Raw genomic sequence first — 27393 nt, forward strand, 5'->3', positions numbered from 1 at the left:
CTTCTCCCCTTTCACCCACCTACTTCCCTTCACCCACCACCCTCCACTCATCCCCACCTCCCACCTATCCCTCTCCCTTCACCACCCCCTCTACTCCCCCCATATCCCAGGTCTTTTTTGGAAACCCTCTGGAGAGTGAAGCCCCAATATTGAAGAAATCAAGGAAAAGGAGAGAAAAATGATGGAAGACTGCAGTGATGAATGGAGGCAATGAGGGGAGGAGGGAGGGAGGCAGGGAGAAGCAGAAGGAGAGACAGACAAGGAAGAGAAAGAGAGTGATGGGGGTGGGGAAAAAGAGAGGAGACAGAGGAAAAAAAGAAGGATGTCGCAGTATAGTCCTGTCAACCTCTGACAGGGACAGGTCCACCTTTTTACATTTTTCCTGAGGAGCTGCTTTTCACTCTACAGCAGAGTCATTATCAGTTGTATGGCTTCTCTCCATCTGTCTTTATTCCTGCAATTCTAAAGTCAGAAAAGAAAATTATTTTCACATTAGCAACTCATTAAATGGCCCCATATTTGTAGCAGAATCACTGCTGGATCCAAATGCATTGTTTTTACACATCTAAATGCCTACTTAGGGGCATTGTCAGACTGGCCAGTTCCAGCCTGCAAGACCTTCTGTCATGCACATGGTTAAGTGGGTGGGGAGGGGCTGTGTCACAGTCATCCATCACTCTCCATCAATGTCACTGCCACCTGCAGAGACCCAACTAATAGTCAGTCACTCACTCAGCCCTGACAGCTGGCCATCAATCTGGGAGGAAGGGAAGTGTGCACACGTGTGCTCCTTTTCACCCAGAGGCTTTGCAGTTTGGAAGGCAGTGAGTGGACTCTTGTACAGCTCATTATTGGCTGAAACCTGCAATAAGTCTTTAATGATGAAATGTGAGGGAAGTCTTCAGCTTCTGAATGAAGAGGAATGCGAGCAGTTATCTCCCATCAACCTTTATTCACTCCAGCCAGCTGATGGGATTCGGCCTTTAGCCCTGAAATGTATTCTCATTAAAAACAAAAAAGGAGGTTCAAATGCTGGGGAAATCATTCACCCCCTTTATAAAATAGAAAATAAGGGGAAGCGCTATCTTTACCTGACAGTTCAGACTAGAGGGATCATCCTAAAGGAGAAAAAAATTTTCTTGAAAGGAGAAGATTAGTCTGTTAATTTCAAAACTGTGATGGATACAACATGAGAGAGAATATGTGTTGGTGGGTATGCGAGAGAGAGAGAAGAGAAAGGGAGCATTCATTCATTCATTCAATCATATTTATTGAGCGCTTACTGCATGCAGAGCACTGTACTAAGCACTAGGAAAGTACAACTCAGCAACAAATAGAGACAATCCCTGCCCAAAAATGGACGCACAGTCTAGAAGCAAAAAGGAGATCTAGTTGTTCATATTCAAGTTCTAAAGAAAAGGGGAGAGACTGGCCCTATAGAAATGGGAATGGTATCAGAGGGATTAAATACCTTATAAGTTAATTAATTCATTCATTCAATTGTATTTATTGAGCACTTACTTTGTTTAGAGCCCTGTACTAAGAGTTTGGGAGAGTACAATACGACAATAAACAGGCATGATCGCTGCCCACAACAAGTATACAGTCTAAAGAACTAGAAAACCACCAGCCCATAATAATGATAGCATTTGTTAAGCGCTTACTATGTGCTGAGCACTTTTCTAAGTGCTGGACTATCAGACTAAAGAAACCCTTAGTCTACGAGTATGGATTGGGGCAGCTCCGACCCCTTCCATGGCTTTTCACCCCCATCATGGGCCTCAACATTGGGGTCATTTCATGCTGCCTATCACAAGCTGCGAGGAAAAGAACCCTACTCCATATCAGTCAAACATATTTTTCTTTAAAGGGTTTTAAGGAACTTTATAAGGATTTGGATAGTCACTTTTATTTTGGTCATGACTCCATGCTGAGCAGACTGCAAGCTTAATACCTACTGGACATTTGCAGTGGGTAGGCTGTGTAGACGGTACAATCATTTCTAGAAATGGGGTCCTCAGGACTCAGTGCCAAGTCTAATCTGAAGTCCCAATTTCACTCTCTGAGAAGCAGACTGCCTTTTTAGGAGGCCCCAGAACAATTCCCAGGGACTGGGCAAAGTGGGAATATTGGGCCGTGGTGGCAGCAGGAGCCCAGACCCTAGAAGCAGGAACTATGTCACCATATTCCCGAGGCTGGTGGTGGCCAGAGAAAATGCAAGTTGAACTTGTTTATGTGCTTGCCTTTGTCTGTGTGTGAGTTCGTCTGTGGGAATGTATGAGTGCATGAGGGTATATGTATATACACTCAATATACATGTATTGAATGTATAATAATAATAATGATGGTATTTGTTAAGAGCTTACTATGTGCAAAGCACTGTTCTAAGCATTGGTGGGGAAACAAGGTGATCAAGTTGTCCCACATGGGGCTCACAGTCTTAATCCTCATTTTACAGATGAGGTACCTGAGGCACAGAGACGTTAAGTGACCTGCCCAAAGTCACACAGCTGACAACTGGTGGAGCCAGGATTAGAACCCACGACCTCTGACTCTCAAGCCCGTGCTCTTTCCATTGAGCCACGCTGCTTCTTATATCATGTGTATATCATCCTTGCCTCCCTGTCTTTGTCTCCCTGACCCTTCTCTTTCCCTTCTCCATTCTCTTTTCTCCTCTCTATGTCCCTTTTTTCTTTCTCTTCCTCCTTTTCTGCCTTCCAGCATTGTGTTGGAGTGTCTGCCACTTCCTGCCTGCTTAACAGCCAAATGGTATGGCTGTTACAGAACTGGAAAAAGGGTAGCTCACTTATGCTGCCTTCTTCTCTTTCACTGCACCACAGTCACTATATTCAGCTCCACATTTCTGGGGACAGGGTAGGGTGACCTGCCAACTCCTGAGGGCAGAGGGGTCATGGTGGGGGCCAGGATGGTGGCTTCCACCACTGTACTTCACTGCTGAAGGGGATGGGGAAAAAGAGTGACTGCCTTTTGGTGGTGGTGAAAGTGGTAGCCCCTTTCATGTCCTCGGACTCCGGGGTGTCACTCAGCCCTGGTGATCTGCCTTGAGTTTCACCCCTCGGAAAGGAGCTGGCAGAGGGGTAAAGGGGAGAGGACAGGGATGGGGTGTGCCAATAAAAACTGAATCTGAAAGGAGCAAGGACAGGACAAAGACTGTCACATAGCCCACCTCTGCTATTGCCCAGTGGTGCCTAAGAGAAGGGGACAGAAATCCTCTGACCACCAGGTAATAATTTATCTGGATTACCTGTTACCTGCATAACAGTGTGCCCTAGTGGAAAGATCATGGGAGTCAGGAAATCTAGGTTCCAATCTCAGCTCTGCCACTTGACTATTGTGTGGCCTTGGGCAAGTCGCACTTAAGTTCTCTATTCAGTTTCCTCATCTGTAAAATGGGGATTAAATACTTGTTCTCCCTCCCCTTTAGACTGCAAAATAGAAAGTGTCCTATCTGATTATCTTGTATCTACCCCAATACTTGTCACATAGTAGGTGTTTCACATTTGGGTAACTCTGGGTGCCTTCATGGCAACCTCCACCCAGGTCCCACACTGAGCCTGGTGGGAAGAATTAGACTTATTCTTTGACAAAGCATGAGTGTCATAGGTTATCTGGTGATCAGCACCTTGTCCTCTCCATCTCTCGGGGCAGCCAATTTCTGGCTCAGTTCCCGGGAGGTTGATCCAGATTAGGGTGGGCCCACAGGGTCTACTGCATTTCAGCCACATACACACTCACAGGTGAACTTCACTGTCAGAGGTATCTTCTTACAAATGGAGAACCACTGTACACACACACGAGGACTTACTTCATTTAGAATGTGAATCAAAAGGTCATCTCCACTCTGAGCTAAGAGTTGGAGGAAGTGCGGTCCACCAGGTCCTTGGCCCACCTCCTTGTAGTCCTCTTAGTACAGTGCTCTGCACACAGTAAGCGCTCAATAAATACAATTGAATGAATGAATGAAAACCCCCAACAGCCTCCAGATCGGCTCAGATGACGCTGGGCTGGGTCCCCTCAGAATTCCCTCAGAACCAGCCTGGAAGGCCCATGCCAGTCCAGATTTGCACCCCTATTATAGAATCAAAACCAGGCCATGTTCACCACAGTGGGGTTTGAACATTTGTCTTACTGTCAGCCGGGTGGCTCAGTGAGTGGAAAACACTTGTGAGAAATTCAATCGTAATGAAAGTTGAGACCTGTACCACATATCCGGGCAAATCTCCTGGACAAGAAAACTTGTCAAACTCTTGTCTGTGAAACATTCTTATGTTACCAACTCTCTTTTCCTTTCCCAAGTGCTAGCACAGTGCTCTGCACATACTAAACACTCGGTAAATACTATTGATTGATTGATTGAATGGTGACAGCTGTTGGTAGTGTTTCAGAATGGAATCACATAACTTGTTCACAAATAGATGCGGAGTCTTTTGTGAATCACCTGGAACATTTGGAAGCGGTTTGAAGTTTTCCCAATACTCCCTTCCTTCCTTGCGTCTGTTAGTTTTGTGTCTCGGCAGTTCCCTAAAGAGAAAATGAGATACGTTAATTTGTTGGCTTTGAAATTATTTAACCCATAAACTGTGATCCCCCAATTCATCCTACTTCCGAAGGATTATTAGCCCTTGAGCTAAAACAGGGGCTGACAGGGCTCAGTGACTGTGGAGATCCGCAAGGTGCTTGCAGCTGGTAGAGATAGCTCATTAGAAATTCATTTTTCCTGTCATAATAACAAAGTGTGGAGCAGCAGTGGTAACATAGTTTCGTATGGGAAAGCCCACAAAAGGGGACAGCTGAAAGAAGCTGTGCTTTTCTCCTATATTTCGAGTCGGGTAGAACCATCCTCAAAAGGATAAAAAAAAAGAATCTTGCCCATCCTCCACACCCTCTCAGCCTGAATGTACTGAATCCCATTATGACCACCTAATCCATATTGCTGGGAGCGTAATCTCTTTTATACACATTCATTTGTGTATTTGTGACAATTGTAATTCTGTCATGGTTTTTCTTCCCTCTACAAGAGCCTGGAAGTTTAGATACCTTGATGCCATTTGTTATTTAGCTTTTCCCCTCTGGCAAGATGTTTCTAAGAAGCCAAGTGCCTGAGTCAATGTGTTGTTTAGCTAAGGATCTGTTATGGCAATTTGTTTGGTGGGGCAGGGATAGGAAAAGGGAAACTGGACAGATTTTAGAGCAACAGAATAATGTATCACTATCAACAGCTAACTTGATTCATGTAGAAAAATAGAAGGGAGGAGTTTCATTTCAGAAAAAAAGATGAAAAAAATGTGCCCTATAAACGTAACTCTGTCACAAAGAGCAAACTGCTCAGTGAAAGTGGTTTGCCACTCCTGACGTACGTTTATTAGAATTCATTAGAAAAGCATGATTAGAAAAAGAAGAAAAGATTCTCAGTATGCTCATTTAAAAATGAATAAATAACTGCCAAACTCACCTGGGAGATGTTGGACTCTGGGGTTCCTGCTCAATATCCAGATTGAAAAAACATGGAAGCTAAGAAATGAGAGCATTTGCAACCTGCTTATTTTTACTGCAGCAATTGGTACTTTAATTCGCAGATCATCATCATCATCAATCGTATTTATTGAGCGCTTACTGTGTGCAGGGCACTGTACTAAGCGCTTGGGAAGTACAAATTGGCAACATATAGAGACGGTCCCTACCCAACAGTGGGCTCACAGTCTAGAAGGGGGAGACAGAGAACAAAACAAAACATATTAACAAAATAAAATAAATAGAATATGTACAAGTAAAATAAATAGAGTAATAAATACGTACAAACATATATACAGAAATGGATGTGAAATGGATGTGGCAGGTGGAGAGATCTTCTTTCACATGACCAAGTGCCCCTCGATGACCTGCAAAGATCAGAGAAGGCCTAGAGAATGGGCAATACCGAGATCCCAAAGTCTTGTGCTCCTTGAGGGGCTCAGCACTTTTGGGAACTCCACCACTGGTGAATTATAGCATGTGGAAAACTGACAGAGCAATGGAAAAAGCGTAGTCTGATTGGTAACTAAACTTCTGATCAATGGAGAGCTCAACCGCTAACCAGTACTGATGTATGGGTGTACACCTGGGGTTGTTTAATCACATCATCCAGCTGCCCTGAGAGTAGCCCCCAGTGCCACTGGTTGGCAGATAGGAACTCTTACAGAACAAGTACACTATTTGAAGGATGTATCATTGGAGAAGAAAGGGGAGGCACAGTATGCTCAAATTTGGGAGGAGGAAGGGTGTTTGGCTGCATAATACTAGCAGGGTCAGGGCATTCACTACTGATCATCACTGGTGAATAATAATAATAAGAATAACAATAATAATAATAATAATAATAACAATGGTATTTGTTAAGCATTTACTATGTGAAAAGTACTGTTCTAAGCCCTGGGGGGATACAAGGTGATCAGGTTGTCCCACATAGGGCTCACAGTCTTAATCCTCATTTTACAGATGAGGTAACTGAAGCACAGAGAAGTTAAGTGGCTTCCCCAAGGTCACACAGCTGACAAGTGGTGGAGTCGGAATTCGAACCCATGACCTCAGACTCCCAAGCCCACACTCTTTCCACTGAGCCACACTGCTTCTCGTGGGCGCAGGGGCAGGGGTGACAATTGGTGGGGGGGTTCAAGCAGTGATCATCTTCCTGCCTTGTAGCAGTCAGAAGCTCTTTATTGGGTCAGGCAAAAGAGGAATACAAATATATTTCTTGGGGGAGGGAGAAGGGATAGATATGCTTTCTGGGAGTTGGGAAAAAATAGTATAAAAGTGAGGGTCAGTTCTCTTCCTCCTCCCTTCCCATTTTCCACAAGAAATATACTTCATGCTCCAGATTCCAGGAAAGCAAGGGAGTTGGCTGTGTAGGAAACAGCTTCCAGAAGCAGCGTGACCTAGTGGAAAGAGCACTGTCAATCCTTTGGACTGTGAGCCTTGTGTGGGACAGAGACTTTGTCTGACCTGATATATCGTGTCTACCCTATTGCTTAGTATAATGCCTGGCACAAAGTATGCACTTAACAAATGTCCCAATTTGCTACCCAGATCATTTTTTTCTAGAAAACTGTTCAGTCCATAATAATAATAATGATGATGGTACTTGTTAAGTGCTTTCTATGTGTAAAGCATTGTTCTAGGCACTGGGGGGGGGGGGATACAAGGTAATCAGGTTGTCCCACGTGGGGCTCACAGTCTTAATCACCATTTTACAGATGTGGTAACTGAGGCACAGAGAACTTAAGTGTCTTGCCCAAGGTCACACAGCAGATAAGTGGTGGAGCCAGGATTAGAACCATCATCTTTTGACTCCCAAGCCCATGCTCTTTCCTCTAAGCCACGCGGCTTCTCATACCTTTAGTTGTTGCCCATCGACCACATCTAACAGAAATTTCTTACTATTGGCTTTAAAGCACTCAATCAGCTTGTCCCTTCATTCATTCATTCATTCAATCATATTTATTGAGCACTTACTGTGTGCAGAGCACTGTACTAAGCGCTTGGGAAGTACAAGTTGGTGACATATCAAGATGGTCCCTACCCAACAGTGGGCCTTCCTATTTTACCTTGCTGATTTCTTACCACAACCCGTCATGTTCACTTCTTTCCTCTGAAACCAACCTCCTCACTGTACTTCAAACCCATCTATCTCACCACCAACCCCTTGCCCGTACCCTCCCACTGACCTGGATCTTCCTCTCTCGTCGTATATGACAGACCATTGCTCTTCCAAACTTCAAAGCCTTATTATTGGGAAAGCAGCGTGGCTCAGTGGAAAGAGCACAGGCTTTGGAGTCAGAGGTCATGGGTTCAAATCCTGGCTCTGCCAATTGTCAGCTGTGTGACTTTGGGCAAGTCACTTAACTTCTCTGGGCCTCATTTACCTCATTTGTAAAATGGGGATTAAGATTGTGAGCCCCCGTGGGACAAACTGATCACCTTGTAACCTCCCCAGTGCTTAGAGCAGTGCTTTGCACATAGTAAGTGCTTAATCAATGCCATCATTATTATTAAAAATTATATCTCCTCCAAGAGGCCTTTCCTGACTAATCCCTCATTTTTCCTACTCCCTTTCCCTTCTGTGTTGCCCCTGCCCTTCTAGACTGTGAGCCCCTTGTTGAGTAGGGACCGCCTCGATATGTTGCCGATTTGTACTTCCCAAGCGCTTAGTACAGTGCTCTGCACACAGTAAGTGCTCAATAAATACGATTGAATGAATGAATGAATGCTAATTCTTTAGACATTAGGGTTTAGGCATTAGGTAGTCACCTCACCCTTAATCACACAGAATTTATGCACATAACCATAATTTATTTTAATGTCTGTCTCCCCCTGCAGGCTGTAATCTCCTAATGCATATGGAACAGGTCTACCAACACTGTAGTATTATACTCTCATTCATTCGTTCAATCGTATTTATTGAGAGCTTACTGTGTGCAGAGCTCTGTACTAAGCGCTTGGAAAGTTCAATTCGGCAACAAATAGAGACACTCCCTACCCAACAACGGGCTCACAGTCTAGAAACAGGCTCACTTAGTACCAGTAAGTGCTCAGTCAATGTGATTTATTGATTGATTACTCTCTGGAGCACTTAGTACAGTGCTGTGCACACGGTAAGTGTTCAATAAATACCAATGATTGATTGATTGATTAATTAACTGGGAGTCAGGAGACCTGGGTTCTAATCTCCGCTCAGCTACTTGCCTGCTAGGTGACCTTGGTCAAGTCACTTGATTTTGTGTTCCGCAGTTCCTTCATCTGCAAAATTCAGATTAGATATCTGTCCTCTCTACGCATAGACCGTGAACTCCATGAGGGAAAGGAGCGGTGTCTGATCTGATTGCATTGTCTCTACCCCAACAATTATCATGGTGCTTGGCACATAGTAAATGCTTAACAAGTAACACATTATTCCTGCTCTGCCTGGCTGCCATCCAGAACAGTTAAACCGTGGGACAATTGAACTGTGGTACCTTGAAATTTGAGTTCTAATCCCAGCTCTGCCACATGTCTGACGTGTGACCTTGGACAAGTCACTTAACTTCTCTGGACCTCAGTTACCTCATCTTTAAAATGGAGATTAAGACTGTGAGCCCTATATGGGATGGAGACTGTGTCCAACTTGATTTCCTTGTATCCACCCCAGCACTTAGTTCAGTGCCTGGAACATAATAGGCACTTAACAATTATTTATTATTATTATTATTATTATTATTATTATTATTATGTAATTGCCCCGAATAAGCTGATGGAGTGGTTGGTGCATAGTGTAACCTGCTACCTGGGGAAGAAACAAAAAAGATATTCATTCTATTTTTCTTTAAAAATCAGAAAAAGTTGGGAATTTTGGGGATGGTTCTGGGTACTGCTGCTAGTTCAAATCGTCTGCCCAGACCCCAGCCACCTCTTCTGGAGTAAAGAATGAAGCACTTCCTGCTTTGCTGTTGCCCATTGTGTAATGGGTGTTTTGTCGGGTTTTTTTTTTTTTTTTGGCCCGATTATAAATGTTTTGCATTTACCAGACACCCAAATTCATTAAATGTGTGAAATGATGGGAAAAAAGTGTGAAATTGTAACAGTCTGTTTGTAGTTGATTAATAGAAATCCCTCCGAACAATCCCCAGAACCTTCTGGGGGTCACTGGAACAGAGCAGCTGTAAAGACAGCCACAGTAATTTAGAAACTGCCCAATGGGGGATGCTCAGATTTCCGAACAAGTGGGCAGGGTCCCATGCATCGGTTCAGGCCCTAGGAGCCCACTGGCTCTTGAAGTGCAGAGTTAATTCAGAGTTAATAGACAGAGCTATTAGTAAGGTAACCAAGGATAAGTTGGTTGTTTTCAGGGATAGTCTGATTGTAAAAGTGTTAAATCACAAGGGCTACTTGAGTTTGCTAGAGTCTGCTGTACCTGTTGGGTCTTTAGCATTGTTTAATTTAATCACCTGGGCCTGGTGCCCTAGGAGCTGCAGAAGTATTCAGGTCCCTGTAAGAAAGGCATTAAATAGGTAGGTCGCTGACAACTGAAGCCCACAGTCCTCCACCCCCGGCTGCCAACCGCTGCGGCCATCCATCCCAGATGAAGGCAGGCCGAGTAGAGGGAAAAAGCAAAGCTTTCCCCATTTTGGGGGTCTCGCTTACAAATGCCCCCCCAAACCTGTAGGGTTCTTAGACTGGCCATGTTATGGCCATAAAAGCTTTGGCTGTGTGAGAGATACAAAGGAAACATCAAAGTAAATGTCCTCGCATTGACATAAGGATAGAATAATGGTGACCTAGCAGCTAGAGACTTGGCCAAATGCTGAAAGTAATTCACGCCATTGGCTAACAATGGGGAATGTGTGACAATGATATATACTGGAGGAGGAGGACAACCACTCTGTCGGCCGGTGATGCCCTACAAACCCAATTGTAGGCAGATCAATACTGTCATAAGACAATTATCAAAGACCATCCGCACATCATATTTTCATACCATAAACAGCTCAAGGCGCCAGGGATGGCTTTCCTACAGAAAGCACAGAGCATAAATTGAAGGGTGTGAAATTGACATGATTAATAATTATAGTTATTAGCACATGTGCCAGCTGCTCATGTATAGTTTATCCCTTGATTTATGGTGCCATAAATGCCCATATCTGCCTCCGATGCAGAATCGAGAGGGCACACAATCATGGGCAGAATTGCATCTTTTCCATTGCCAGGCGATTCGCCTCAAATAAAAGGAAAAAAGTGGGATGAAAACCACCCTGGATCGGGAGACACCTCGGTGAGAGGGAAGCAGGCCCTTTGTTTTCAAGGCTGCTTTATCGGCTGCTGAAACCTGTCTACTCAATGTCCTGGAAGCCTTTGAAGTTGGGACCGCAGTTAACAAGGGACCACAGTTCCCCGTCCCCCTCACTCTTCAGGCTGTTGCCAGGCTGCAAACAATCACTATCCATATTACAGATTAAACCACGAGGACCAACAATGGGAGAAGCAAAAACTAATCTTTTAGGTGCCAGAAGTTAAAGCTTTTGTTGTCAAAGGCAATTGAAGGGGGTTTCCTGGGCTCCAATACACACAGAATTTTTAGCCGATGGTCCTAGATCCTGACATAAAAATCCCTTCAAAAGCATTAATAATCTGAACCTAAATTCCCCTACCAGCAACTTCCTTGGGAGAAAGTTGATGCATTTAGTAGTCACAAAAGAGAAAAAAAAAATCATCCCTCTGACTTAGCTAACAATTTTAATGGGTCTCCACGAAGCTTTATTTAATCTAGCACTAAATAATAATAATAATGATGCCATTTATTAAGTGCTCACTATGTGTAAAGCACTGTTCTTTAGGGCATAATATCTCTGATAGAGCTTAGAAAACTCCTTGGCTGTTGTAAGCAGAAAGTGCGCTATTCTTTGGGAGGAAAAAAAAAGCCAGGATGAAACAGGTTAAAAAATGGGGCAGTGGATCCTATTCATTTAGGAGCATAATCATTTACCTTTAAAGATGTATGAGAATTGGATATGATAAGGAAATAATTTTGCCAGTATGTCTGGATGAAATCACCAACAAAACCTCCGTAATAAACCCCCCCCTTCCCCTACCTCACCAAGTGTAGCACAGTGGGATTGTGTCCCATCTGATTATCTTGTATCTGACCCAGCACTTAGGATTGTGCTTGGCATATAGGAAGTACTTAATAAATACCACAGTTCCTATTATTATTATTATTATGGATGGACGTGGCAGTGAGTGGTTCACGTAGGGATTCCCCAGATGGCATTAAAAGTAGGGAGATGGGCAGTTTATCCCAGCTGTACCATTGTCCTGCTAGCCTCTCTGTCCTTTCTGCAGTCCCTGCTGCCACCTTACTCTCCTGAAACTTAAGAAACTTCAGAAACTCAACTTTCTACCTTGATAGCATTCCCTCTGTCTACAATACCATAGCTCAATCAATCAATAGAATGGCATTTACTGAGTGTCCACTTTACGCAAAATGCTGCATTAAGCACTTTGGAGAGTACAATACTTTTAGTAGGCATCATTCCAGTCCTTAAGGAGCCAGCGATCTAGAAGGGGAGGTGGATAATAAAATACATTTCAAGTTGGAGGAAGAAATAGTGAATAAAGATATGTGCATGAGTACTATAGCAGAGACCAGAGGGATTGTGAGTAGCCAATCAATCAATCAGCCAATGGTATTTATTGAACTTGTACTGCTTGCAGAATATTGTATTAAAAGCTTTGGAGATTACAATAGGGTTGCCCTCCGGGAGCTTATAATAATAATAATAACAATAATAGTATTTGTTAGGTACTTATGTGCCAAGCATTGTACTAAGCACTGGGGAATATACTCAATAGCCAGGTCGAACAGAGACCCTGTCCCATGTAGGACTCACAATGTTAGTAGGAGGGTGGCATGGAAGTGGTGAAATGACATTCATGAGGATATAGGTGGAGATCAGTCAATCAGTGTTATTTACTAAGGACCTACTGTGTGCAGAGCACTGTACTAATCCCTTGGAAAAGTACAATATAGAGGGTAGGTAGATATGCTCCCTGACCATAAGGAACTCACAGTCTAAAGGAGGAGACAGACACTAACATAAATTACAGATATGGTAAAATAGTAGAATACAAGGATATTTCCATAAGTGTCTTGAGGCTGGAGTGAGAATCAAAGTGCTTTATGAAGATGAGAGATTTAATTGGAGAAGACCTTCTAGAGATGGGATTTCAATAGGGCTTTGAAGATGGGGAGAGCAGTAATCTGCTGAATGTAAGGGGTGGGGAGTTCCAGAAAGTGGGAGTCAGTGGTGGGAGAGATGAGAAAGAAAAACAGTGAGTAGGTTCTCTTGAGAGGACAAAGAGTGTTTGCTGGGGTGAGGTGGGAGAAGGGAATGGATAAATAGGATTGAGTGCCCTAAAGCCAATGATCAGGAGTTTCTGTTTAATACAGAAAGGAACTGACAACCACTGGAAATCTATGACACAAGGGGAGATGGGTTCAGAATAACTCTATAGAAAAATAATCTGGTTAGCCAAGTGAAGAATGGACTGGAGAGTTGAGAGGCTGGAGGCAAGAAGGATGATGCCCTAGTCAAGTTGGGACATAACAAGTGGCTGGACCCAAGGGAGGTTTTGGATCAATTCATGAAGTACAAGAACATAATCATTATTTGGGAGAAATATAGGGATGTAGTGAGGAAAAGTTTAGGGATATTAGATGACACATGCTTATCGATTAATATAAAAGAAGTCAACCTTCTTATTGTTCTCCAAGTGTCCTATTGCCACTGGCAGAGATGGAATACCCAGCAGGATGGACCACTTTTCTGACACAGTAATGGCACTGCTTATAGTTATATGCTCCTATGGTAGAGAAGGAAGAATCAATTGACAACAGAAATAAGCATAAATTAGTGTTCAATTATTTGATTCCATTAACTAGAATTGCCAGTACTGTTCATTATTCTGGTGTTAAATTCAACTTAGAAGGTCTAGGAGAACAGCACTATGTAGAAAAAGCAAAGTTTGTCTTCCTCGTTATGTTTGCTGGAATTTGTTAACAAGTACTTAAAACCTATTAGTATGATACATTTATTAATAGGTTAATGCTGTTGGTGTGAAAATGGCCATCTGTAAATTCCTATTTTATACTATATAAAATTCTGAATGAAAAACCTGGTATCATTTAATGCTTATCTCTCAATGTCCGTAAAGACATTCACTTCAGGAATGCCTAGGATGGCACTTTGACATTACTTTGTCCAGTGCTGTTTTTGTGCTCACAGTTAGTGGTTCAATACATAGATTAAATTTTGTGCCCATTTTCCCATCAGCTCCATTTAATAGCAGTTTAATAGCTCCATTTGACCTGGGAAGCCAGATTGAATTGAATGCTTTATTAATGGAGTGTAGAGAACTGCCAAGTTACAACAATTTGGAAATTGCTGTAACTTTTTAGGAAGGCAGTGCTGCGAACAGTCTTGAAAGATAGTTAAGTTCCAGGACTTGGAATATGTGACATGATTTACGAGGAATTGACCATTTGTCTGTTAGACTGTAACCTCTTTAAGGGCAAGGATCTTGCCTACCAATTGCATTGCATTCTCCCACACGCTTAGTACAGTGCTCTGCACAAAAGTAAGTTCAGTATATACCACTGATTAGTTAGCTAGTAAGTAGCATTTACGGGATGCCTAATGTGTTTCAACCACTAAAGTAGGAGTTACAGAAAACTACAAAGATAAACCAAGATCCTTGCTCTTGAAAAGCTGACAATCAATTCGGGGGAACAGGAAAACACAGATCCATAGGCATGTAAGAAGGCGTCAAAACCAGGTTGAGAAAAAGCTCTGAGCATAAAGATATTTGGGAGGACAGACAGCCAAAACAGTCACCTAATTTACAGAGGTACGTATGTGCTAAGGGGCATCTGGAGTGAGAGGAGTAGTCCAAGTCAGCAAATGGAGGACTTCATGGAAGAGTTGAGATGTAAAATTTGAAGGAGTGAAAAGAAAGACCAGTTTGAATATCTGCATAGCCTTTTCCTCAACACATAAACTGTAATGTAGAGGAATCACCACCAAATTTCAGAGGAATCACCTTACAATTTCTTGTAAAGAATCTTCCCAGTAACTACTTGTCATTCATATTTGAAGATAACTCCACTTACTAAGTCAAGCACTGTTGTAAGTACTAGGGTAGATACTAGTTAGGCTGGTTAAAGAACAGGTTTTAAGTCCCCATTTTGAAGTTGAGGAAACTGAAGCACAGAGAACTAAGTGACTTGCCCAAGGTTGCACAGCAGGTAAGTGGTAGAACCGATATTAAAACTCAGATCCCCTGGCTCCCAGGCCCATGCTTTATCTACTAGATCATGCTGTTTCTAGTTATACTGAGTCACTGTCTGTGTGCAACAGTGGCTGAAAAGACTAATGTCTGATTAGCCATTAATTCCACTCTGTGAACCTAAAAATATTTTTTTTTTGTATAAGGTTAAGAACGCTCTGGAGTCACCTAGTGTATAGTTTCAACTTTGCCTTTTTGCCTTTTTGATGTGTTGGATCTGATATAAAGTTGTCTATATTTACATAAATGTTTGTATCCACCAAAGGTTTTCTATCATTGTTATCATTAATAACAACAACAAACAATAATTATGGTACTTATTAATCTCTTACTATGTGTCAAGCACTGTTCGAGGCGTTAGGGTAGATACAAGTTGAAGACAGGTTGGAAATAGTCCCTGTCCCATCTGGGGCTCAAAGTCTAAGTAATTGATTGATAAGTATTCCCTAAAATTAAGGAGATTTTATTTACCAGAGAAGTTCTCAAATCCCCTTCCCAGTGATATGGCCAGCTGTGTAGGAATTGATGCACTTCATCTGATTCATTCTGTCACCAAGGAGTGAAGCAGGATTTTATTTATTCTACTGAATTCAACCATGCTTGAGGCCTTAATAAGGAACCTGCAAGCTGGTAGTTGGCTTCTCTCCAATCTTCCTGGAAGTTCTTTGCTCTAATGCCTGTATCATTTTTCTAAGACATCATTCTGTGCATCTCCCCACTCAACTAATGGTATTTATTGAGCACTTATTATATGCAGAGCACTATTCCAAGTGATTGGAAGAATACAACAGAGTCGGTATACATGTTCCCTGTCCACAAGGAGCTTACAGTAAAGAGGGAAGCTTACAGACTAGTCCATTCGATTTTGACACTTGTCTACATGTTTTGTTTTGCTGTCTATCTCCCCCTTCTAGACTGTGAGCCCGTTGTTGGGTAGGGACCCTCTCTTAGAGAAGCAGCGTGGCTCAGTGGAAAGAGCACGGACTTTGGAGTCAGAGGTCATGGGTTCAAATCCCGCCTCTGCCACTTGTCAGCTGTGTGACTTTGGGCAAGTCACTTCACTTCTCTGGGCTTCAGTTCCCTCATCTGTAAAATGGGGGTGAAGACTGTGAGCCCCCTGTGGGACAACCTGATCACCTTGTAACCTCCCCAGTGCTTAGAACAGTGCTTTGCACATAGTAAGTGCTTAATAAATGCCATTATTATTATTATTATGTTGCTGACTTGTACTTCCCAAGCACTTAGTACAGTGCTCTGCACACAGTAAGCACTCAATAAATACGATTGAATGAGTGAATGAATGAATGAATGAAAAACCTCCAGGGGATGCCCATTCACCTCTGCATTAAACAGAAACACCTTATCATCCACTTTAAGGCTCTCATCAGCTCTCTCCACATTACACATCATTGTTCCTCTTCTGGCCCTACACACTTATGCTTCTCTAATGCCAGATGTATTAAATGCCACTGTGTCTCACCTTCATCTCTCTCATTGTCAACGTCTTCCTCACATCTTTCTACTTACTGGAGCACTCTCTCCCGTCACATTTAGGAGACTGCCACTCTCTCCATATTCAAAGCCGTACTAAGATCTTTTCCAGGAAGCCTTCCCTGACTAAGATCTCATCTTTTCACCGTATTTCTCTTCCTATTGCATCATTTTTGTGCTTGATTTCTTACCCCCTAAACATTTAAGGTACTCTCTCTAACCCCTTCTTCCACAGAGTTTATGTATATATCTTTATACTCAGTTGCTTTCCCTTCCTCTAATTAATTTCAGTGCCTGTCTCCCTCCCTGGATTGTAAGCTCCTTGAAGGCAGGGGTCATGTTTACTGAGTCTATTGTACTCTTCCAAATATTTAGCACAGGGCTTTGCACAGAGTAAGTAAGAGAAGCAGCATGGCTCAGTAGAAAGAGCCCGGGCTTGGGAGTCAGAGGTCATGGGTTCAATTCCCAGCTCCACCAATTGTCAGCTGTGTGACTTTGGGCAAGTCACTTCACTTCTCTGTGCCTCAGTTCCCTCATCAGTAAAATGGGGATTAAGACTGTGAGCCCCACGTGGGACAACCTGATCACCTTGTATCCCCCCTAGCACTTAGAACAGTGCTTAACAAATATCATCATTATTATTATTTGGAGAAGGAGCATGGCTCAGTGGAAAGAGCATGGGCTTTGGAGTCAGAGGTCAGGGGTTCAAATCCCAGCTCCACCAATTGTCAGCTGTATGACTTTGGGCAAGTCACTTAACTTCTCTGTGCCTCAGCTACCTCATCTGTAAAATGGGGGTTAAGACTGTGAGTTCCCCGTAGGACAACCTGATCACCTTGTAACCTCTCCAGCGCTTAGAACAGTGCTTTGCACATAGTAAGCACTTAATAAATGCCATTATTATAATTATTATTATTACTAATAAATACCATTGATTGATTGATTGATAGGTCAAAAACATTACTCCGTCTTTGAGACTGGTATCCAAGAACTACCATTATTGATGTCTGAACTTTCTAACATCAGACTTCTAATGTCTTAGAAGCAGCATAGCCTTATGGGAATAAGCATGAGCCTAGGAATCAGTGGACCTGGGTTCTAATGGCCAGTTCTGCCATTTGTCTGCTGTGTGACCTTGGGAAAGTCACTTAAGTCTTCTGTTCCTCAGTTCCCTCATCTGTAAAATGGGTATCTAGATTGTGAACCCCATGTAGAACGCGGACTGTGTCCAAACTGATTAGCTTGTTGCCCCAGCCCTTATTGCCTGGCACATAGTAAGCCCTTAACAAATACCATTTAAAAAACAAACCAAAAAAACTTTTCAAAAACAACATGCCAGAAGATCTGAATGAAATGCTGGATCTCTAGGTAGAAATAGCAGAGCATTATGAAGATAAACTTGAAGAAAAGTAACTTCCACCTGAAAGTCTCCCTACATGCAACTGGGGAAGACTACCATGGAGTAGTTAGCTGAATCTAGGAACAACCATGCATGTATGAACATACTCTAGGTGTACAGCCTCCAAATAGTAGCTTCCTTCAGGTCTGACCAGGTGTTGGCCAAGCAGGGCCTCAATTTGGGCAAGGCTGGCAAGCAGGGCAGAAAATTATTAATCCGTTATAAGACTCTTACCGCTCACTCAGTTCCTTCAAGTGTCATAGCCCCTGTTTGAGAATGACTACTTTCTCTGGAGTTCCCATCTTTGGGAACAATTCATCCACTGATTGTCATTCCATTTGGAGTTTCACCTTGGGCCCCAATTTTTATTTGATACTCTTTCCTTCTTAATTTCAATTTCCTCTCCATTATATTTTCTCTTTTTAATCAATCAATGGTATTTATTTAATGCTTACTATGTGCAAAGCATTGCACTAGGTACTTGGGAGACTACAAAATTAATAATATTGTCTAATTCTGCAAAGTATTTTGAGGTGGAATTCACAGGAAAGACAACATGAATAAAATTGTTTGGACATAGTGAATCACTCGAAAGTAGTTCCTTAAAGTCATATTTTTAAAAATAGTATTTGTTATGTGCTTATTACACGCCAGGCACTGTACTAAGTGCTGGGGTAGTTACAAAATAATCAGGTTGGACACAGTCCATGACCCTAAAGGGGTTCACAGTCTTAATCTCCATTTTACAGATGAGGTAAAAGAGGCACAGAGAAGTTAAGTGATTTGCCCAAGGTCACACAATGGACAAGTGGCAAAACAGGGAGGTTCTAAATGGAGACAGTTTTAAATAGGTCATTCTATGCATGTCTTTTATTTTCCAATATGCCATCCAGGTAAGGAAACTAGAGAGTAAATTATCTAGAGACTGACTTAAAATGAAATCTTGTAAGTTTTGGCTTAAAAGACATTTCTTTATTTTAGATTGGGAACATCTTTCGCCTTCCTGTCGTAAACCCTGCTTTGTTTCAGCATTTCATTAATTTATTTATTCACTTATTTTTTAAATACATGTCAAACACCGTCTATGTGATGCTTAACTTGTAATAGAAAAGGGGTTCAAGCAATTGTCATTTTCTGTTTTGAATTTATAGCAACTGAATGTGTGATGCTAATCCTCTTCTTATTATTTCCACTGCTTTACATTCAGCTGGAACAAGTTTATTTGAAAGGGCAGTCTACTATTACAGTACTGTATAAGGGTTAGAAGTTTTAAACAGTCAAGATGATTAGACATCTATAATATAATAATAATAATAATGGTATTTGTCAAGTGTTTACTATGTGCCAAGCACTGTTCTAAATACTGGGGTAGATAGAAGGTAATAACGTTGTCCCATGTGAGGCTCACAGTCTTACTCCCCATTTTACAGATGAGGTAACTGAGGCACAGAAAAGTTAAGTGACTTGCCCAAACCCACACAGCTGATAAGTGGTGGAGCAAGGATTAGAACCCATGATCTTTGACTCCCAAGCCCGTGCTCTTTCCACTAAACCATGCTGCTTCTCTAATTTAGATTATAGTTTTACTAAAATGGCAACTGTGGAGTTTTCAGGACTATGAAAGACAAATTTCCGACCTGAATCCCAGCACAAATTCTTCTACACTGTTTTTGTTTGTGGCTGTGGCCATCCATTGCTACACATTTTTGTTTTCAACTCCACTTCATGGATTTGTGAACTGCCAATCAATCACTCAGTCAATAGTAATACTGTAAGCAGAGCACCATATTAAATTCCTGGGAGAGTAAAATGGAGGTAAAAGACACAGTCTATGCCCTCTAAGAGTTAACAATTTCATGGGGGAGAAAGACACAAAAATAATTTACAGAAAAAAGGAAGAAGAAAAGAGCAGATATGAAGGTGAGTGCTTGATTAAGTAAGATGATTTGTAGAAACACTACAGATTGTTGTGACTAAACTAGTTTGTAGTTGACACAGAAGTGCTGAGATGATAGTTGGGGGAATACAACCTGGGGAGAGGGAATAATGAATCAGGAAGGGCCCCTTGAAAGAGATGAAATTTAAGAATGGCTTAAAGATGGAAAGGTCTGTGGTTCGGTGCATTTGATGGGGAAGGCAGTCAAGGCAGAAGGAATGGTGTGAGCAAAGTCTTGGTGGTAGAAAATATGAGAATGAGGCACAGTGAATAGGAACAAGGAGAGCAAGCTGAGTTATAGTGGGAGACGAGAGTGGACAAGTAGGAGGGAGAAAGATCTAATGGGATGCCTGAAAGCCAGTCAGTGGTCAGGAGTTTCTGCTTGATAAAGACTGGGCCACCTTTTAGGGTTTCTGAGGAGTGAGGTGATATGTTTTGGAAAAGGGATCTTTGCTCAAAACAGCCATCCTCTTCCTGATTGGTCCATGCCAAACCAGTCTATCCATGGCTACTGATGCCCAGACCAACTCAACAATGCAACATTGTTTGAGGCTGTACTTTCTTGTATTTCTTCAACCCCTAGTCTGCTTTCTTCAACCCCTAGTCTGCTTGTGATCACTTCACAGAAGTTTCCGTTTTTAGTGCCTTTTGAGAGATTCTGGTGTCAGCTGTTCTACACACATGTCCTTTCCAATCAAGTGACCCCCCCTAGACTGTGAGCTCTTTGTAAGCAGGGGATTGTCACTCTTTGTTGCTGTATTTTACTTTCCCAAGTGCTTAGTACAGTGCTCTGCACACAGTAAGCACTCAACAAATATAACTGGATCAATGAGCGAATGAAGTGGCCCTGCAACAAGCATTGTTTCAAATCAGGCAGGCATTTAAAGTGAAGGTGAACTAGAGGAACTGTTTTAGTTCCCTCTCCTTTCATTCTGCTGCCAGTTTGAGCCATATTTTCCATTTTTTTCAACACAGACCCTGGTTAGAAATTTATATCCACTGCTAGTCCTGAACCTTGAGAAGCAGCGTGGTCTAGTGGATAGGGGACAGGCCTTGGAGTCAGAAGGAGCTGGATTCTAATTCCAGCCCTGCCACTTGTCTGCTGTGTGACCTTGGACAAGACACTTCACTTCTCTGTGCCTCAATTACCCCATCTGTAAAATGTAAATTAAGACTGTGAGACCCTGGTGGGACAGTGACTATGTCCACCCTGATTACCTTGTACCTACCCCAGTGCTTATAACAGTGCCCGACACATAGTAAGCACTTAATAAATACCATTAAAAAAACCATACAAGGCAAAAGAGGGCCCAGGCTGGGCTGGCACAGGGCTACTTCCTCATCATTAGCAGCTTTACTCCTTATCAATCAATCAATCAATCAATCCATTGTATTTATGGAGCGCTTACTGTGTGCAGAGCACTGTACTAAGCGCTTGGGAAGTACAAGTTGGCAACATATAGAGACAGTCCCTACCCAACAGTGGGCTTACAGTCTAGAAGGGGGAGACAGAGAACAAAACAAAACATATTAACAAAATAAAATAAATAGAATAGATATGTACAAGTAAAATAAATAAATAAGTAGAGTAATAAATACATACAAACATATATACATATATACAGGTGCTGTGGGGAAGGGAAGGAGGCAAGTTGGGGGGGATGGAGAGGGGGAGGAGAGGGAGAGGAAGGAGGGGGCTCAGTCTGGGAAGGCTTCCTGGAGGAGGTGAGCTCTCAGTAGGGCCTTGGCTTTTTCAAGGCTTTACTACATATTTCCTCAAATCCTGCTGGAATCTGAGACATCAGAGTTTGAGGGATTAACATAGTCAACCCTGCCCTCTCCATCAACCAATTAATCAATGACATATATTGAACACTGTGCTAAGTGCTTGGGAGAGTGCAATAGAGTTGGAAGACCTGATCCCTGCCCACAAGGAGTTTACAGACTAGAGGGGAGTTCAATACAAACATGCTGGTCCAGCCATAATTTGGTAAGGAATAGTATATGCCTTGGATATGTGATCAATGGACATTTGATATCCACCCCACCCCGAACCCTGCAACATTTATGAACATTTCTTTAATGTTGAGGTGTCCCTCAACATGGTTTTATGAGCTGTGGTTTCTTCCACTGGATCACTAGTGTAGTCCATGAATTAATTGGTGGAGTCCTACAATAACCTTGATTTAATAGTTGAGTTGTTTTTTCATTCATTCTCCCAATGATGAGATTGCATCCATGAATGTGTTTTTGAGAGAAAATCTCTTGCACATTTTGTTCATGAAAATATAGTAGTGTCCATTTTCTGATCCTTAAAAAAAGCATATCCTACTGCCATCTTTAACTCCCTCTTTTTGGAAGCTCCCACTGAGTTTCCACTCCCTTGGAGAACTCATTCATTCCCATAGCTTCAGCCACCCTCTCTATGTGATGATTCCCAATCCTACATCTTCAGCACTGATCTTTCTCCTTCTGTGCAGTCTTGCATTTCCACCTGCCTTCAGGACAACTCTAGTTGGAGGTCCTGCTGGTACATCAAACTTAACAGGTCCAAAGCAGGACTCCTGATCTTACTACCAAGACCCTGTTGTGTCACTGTAGACAGAACCACCATCCTCCCTGTCTCAGAAGCCCATAACCTTGGCATTATCCTTCCCTCATCTCTTTCATTCAACCCAATATTCAATCTATCACCAAATCCTGTCAGTTTAACCTTCACAACATTGGTAAAATCTGCCCTTTCCTCTCCATCCAAACTGCTACCACATTAATCCAAGCACCTATCCTATCCCACCTTAATTATTGCATCAGCCTCACGATGCAATAATCGTGACGATTATTGCATCACACTGGAGAAGCAGCGTGGCTCAGTGGAAAGAGCCCGGACTTTGGAGTCAGGGTTCATGGGTTCAAATCCCTGCTCTGCCACTTGTCAGCTGTGTGACTTTGGGCAAGTCACTTAACTTCTCTGGGCCTCAGTTCCCTCATCTGTAAAATGGGGATTAAGGCTGTGAGCCCCCCATGGGAAAACCTGATCACCTTGTAACCTCCCCAATGCTTAGAACAATGCTTTGCACATAGTAAGTGTTTAATAAATGCCATTGTTATTATTATTATCAGCCTCCTTATTGACTTCTCTGACTCCTGCCTCTCCCCACTCCTGTTTAGAACAGTGCTTGGTACATAGTAAGCACTTAACAAATACCACCATCATTATTATTATTATTCATTCTGCTACTTGGATCATTTTTCTACAAAAACATTCAGTCTGTGTTTCTCCACTCTTCAAGAACCTCCAGTGGTTGCCCATCTACTGTGGCCTCAAAGAAACACCTTACCATGAGCTTTAAAGCACTCGATCACCTTGCCCCCTTCTACCTTATTTCACTGCTTTCCTACTACTACCAGCCCAATCGCTAATGCCAACCTACTCACTGTACCTCGATCTTGTCTATCCCGCTGCCAACCCACTGCTGTCATCCTGCCTCCGGCCTGAAACTCCTTCCCTCTTCATATCCATCAGATGATCACTCTCCCCACATTCAAAGCTTATTAAAAGCACATCTCCTTCAAGAGACTTTCATCCACTAAGCCCTCATTTCCTCTTCCACTCCCTCCTGCATCACCCATGTACTAGGATTTGCACCTTTCGTTCACCCCTGCTTTAGCCCCATAGCACTTATATGCATATCTGCAATTTAATTTATTTATCTACATGAATGTCTGTCTCCCACTCTAGACTGTAAGCTCACTGTGGACTGGGAACTTGTCTATCACCTATGTTATGCTGTGCTATCCCAAGCACTTAGTACAGTGCTCTGCACACAGTAAGTGCTCAATAAATATAATTGGATGATTGAGTCTGACCCAATACCTGGCCCTAAGGTTTTTCTCCAGGGGGACCCCTGACCCCGTCTTGCTCAGGAGCCATTTCATTCACCTCCCAGGGTCCTGTTTATACTAGCACCACTTCTGATTTTTTTATGGTACTTGTTAAGCAATTACTATGTGCCAGGTGCTGAACTAACCATTGGGGTAGATACAAGTTGATCAGCTTGGATACAGTCTCTGTCCCACAAAGAGCTCACAGTCTTAATCCCCATTTTACAGATGAGGAAACTGAGGCATAGAGAAGTTAAAGTTGCCCAAGGTCACATAGCAGACAGGTGGTGGAGCTGGGATTAGAACTCCCAGGCCTCTGCTCTATCCACTAGGCCACACTACTTCTCAGATGATTCAGGGGGAAGGAAGCTGGGTGCCTTCTAGTTTCCAACTGTGGCTGTACCACAGCCACCCATCACTAACTGATTACACTCACTTCCTGAGACACTCTGATTCGCTGATCCACTCCCTTCTATCTTTCCATTCTTTCCTCTTCTGGGATCCTGTTCGAGCATAATGTAAGTACTTTCTTCCCCTCTTGTCTGAAACCAACTCAAGTGGTATCATGACAAGTCACTTTTTAAGACTCAACAGTACACTAATTTAAAATAGATTGTGCTTTGGTAACTGATTCTATTGAGAAAATAAAACTGTCCATAAAGATGCCAGTTTTGGAAAAAAGAAATTTACTAGACAGCTGAGATCATATTTACTTAAGTGAAGGGGGATTAAAATAAATTAATAGATTCAAAGATACACGACAGACAGTTATCCAATGCTTTGGGCCTCCTGTGGAGATTTGTCTTTGGGTTTACTGAACTGGAGTTCGATGTTTAGCTTAGTAAAATCACCTCAGAGTCTAATTAAAGGATTGACTAGGACATCTTCATTTTTATTTTCTTTACAGAAGTGAAGCATCAATCTTTTTATGTATTTAGTTAGTTGTAAAATGATTCAGCACTTGGCTTAACCATTTTCCTGAAGATTGTTTATGCCGAATGGGCATCTGCTCAGCTCACCCAATTCAAAACAAAAATTTGCATAATATGTATTTGCATTGCAGCAAGGGGGTGGAGCTTAGGAAAGTGCACAGATGAACATAAAAATCAAATATGGGCAGGAGGAAACTCAATTTCATTATAAAAAAACATGTTTGTTTAAACATAAAAAAGCTGTGTAAATATTCCAAATGGGCTAAATGTGGCTTATCCCACAGGACCCCCATTTTGTTCCTTTTCTTGAGTAGCAATTCAGAATCTAAATGAATAGGTGCTGACCTGTGCACACATCTAATGTTGGATTTGCTATCTTGTGTAGGGGGTGGGAGAGGAGGAGGAAGAGAGAGTATGAGTGAGAACAAAGGACATAGAGAAAGAAAAACAGAAAGAGAGAGGAATTGCCATGACTCACCCAATTATTTGACTTATTTACTTAACTCAATATGATGACTATGATAGTAAACAACTTGGAAAAAAAGTGAGAAACTGAGATTTAATAAAATGACAGTTTAGGCTTTATTAAAACTGCTAAATTGAAGAGGCTAAGGAAGAATAGGAGATTAACCAGAAAAAAAATATTAAAGCCAGTATTCAGGGAGAGGAGATATTTGAAATCTGGAGATAAGGGCAACGAAGTGCTGAGAAAGAAAAGCCAGTACAAAGTAGTGGTAGTGAGGAAAAATCTATGCAAGGCATGTTACACTCTGGCCCACTGTTTAAGGCTATCTGGGGTCTGTGGTGGACAGTTGGCCACAGCAGGGAAATGGTAAGGGAGAGGGATACACATGAAAAAGGCTGTCATTTCTCCACCTCAATGCCTGTTTCAAGCTAAAGACATGATGCTGTTCCTGTTGCTGCCGATGATGTTATTGTTGGATGTTTTTTTCCCCTGGGAATCTAGTGGGAAGCTCCTAAATGGGAAGCTAAAGGAAGAGTACCCAAAGTAGTGAGGTTGACCTGTCCAGGTGAAAGCAGGAGCCAGGAAGTGGGCAAAGGTGAAGGAGGTGTGGCTACCGTCTGGATGAGGGTGTGTGTATGTGTGTGTGTAGTATTTTGTAGGTCTTCTCTTTCATTCCTTCTCTGTCTCTAATTTCTCATTCTCCCTTTCTCTTTGTCTCTGCCTCTCTTTCTGCTTCACTTTCTTCTTCTCTCCCTCCCCCCTGCCTCTCACTTTCTCTCTCTCTTTCTTCTCTCATTTATTCATTCAGTCGCTTTAATTAAGTGCTTACTCTGTGCAGAGCACTGTACTAAGCGCTTGGGAGAGTACAATACAAAAATAAGCAGACACATTCCCTGCCCACAATGAGCTTACAGTCTAGAGGTGGGGAGACAGACATCAATACAAATAATATTACAGATATGTATATAAGTGCTTTGAGTCTAGGAAGGGGGGAGGAGCAAAGGGAGCTAATCCAGAAGACGCAGAAGGGAGTGGGAGATGAAGAAAGGAGGCACTTAGTCTGAGAAGGCTTCTGGGAGGAGATGTGCCTTCAGTAAGGCTCTGAAGGGGGGAGAGTAAATGTCCGCCTGATGGATTTGAGGAGGGAGGACGTTCCAGTCCAGAGGCAGGACATGGGCTAGGGGTCAGCAGAAAGATAGGCCAGATCGAGGCACAATGAGAAGGTCAGCACTGGAGGAGCGAAGTGCGCCGGCTGGGTTGTAGGAGAGAAATAAGGTGAGGTAGGAGAGGGAAAGGTGTTGGAGTGCTTTAAATCTAATGGTGAGGAGTTTCTGTTTGATGTGAAGGTGGATGGGCAACCACTGGAGTTTTTTGAGGAATGAGGTGACATGTCCTGAACAGTTTTGTAGAAAAAAATCTTGGACTGCTGCCCCCCCTCCCACAGAAACCCTGCCAACTAATATTATATAGTCAAGCAATCAGTCAGTCTGTCAGTGACATTTCTTGAGTACTTACTCTGTTCAAAGTACTGTAATAAGGTGTTTGGAAGAGTATAATAGAGTAAGAATCCCTGCTCAAGAAATTAACAGGAGATTCTATTCACTAATCCTTATTTCATTTCTTCCACTTATAATGTTTTTGGCTACTAATATTTTTAGAAATAAACTACGAGTAAATTACAGCTCTTTAAAAGAATTGCCAAAGTGTTGCTGCATTACTGTACTTTCTGAAGTGCTTAGTACAGTGTCCTATACACAGTAAGTGCTCAATAAATACCATTGCTTGATTGATAAGTAACCCAATCCCTAGGGATGGGTTTGTCATGCTTGATGTAGGAGGAAAAAAATCTTAGTGTTAAGGACACTAGAGGAAGCCTGCAGAAAGTCCAAGAAATGAAATGTGGATTAAAATAACCATTGGATGTTTTGCTTTATAGAAGACTTCTAGAGAACTGATCTTGGTAAGTCTAATTTGTACTTACGATCCAGCAGAACCAAATGAGGCAAACCAACTATGGAAATGATATTTTGCAGAGCTGAATTTTGCAAAAATATATTATCATCAGTGGTCACCAAACAAGACCATAATGTTTGGTCTATCATAACACAAACAGTGTATTAATGGAGCCATTAATCACCATCAAAACTGTATTAGGTGTGAAGGTAGCCAAAGAGAGCTTAACTGACAGCAAGTGGCCATAAACCTGTCCAAAAACTAATTTGATTACCATCATACCAGCATCTGTGCCATTACGAGGGTTCATTTTTTTGATGAAATTAAGTAGACAAGTCATTCATGCGTATAATAGACATCTAAATCATGGTAAACATGTTGCTGGCAACAAAAGTAGTTAAAGAAAGTGTGGGATTGTTTCATGGGGTAAATACCAGGCAACCCAACAGAAAGAGTCTTTTGC

Source organism: Tachyglossus aculeatus, chromosome 2, assembly GCF_015852505.1.
Source record: "Tachyglossus aculeatus isolate mTacAcu1 chromosome 2, mTacAcu1.pri, whole genome shotgun sequence".
Taxonomy (NCBI): domain Eukaryota; kingdom Metazoa; phylum Chordata; class Mammalia; order Monotremata; family Tachyglossidae; genus Tachyglossus; species Tachyglossus aculeatus.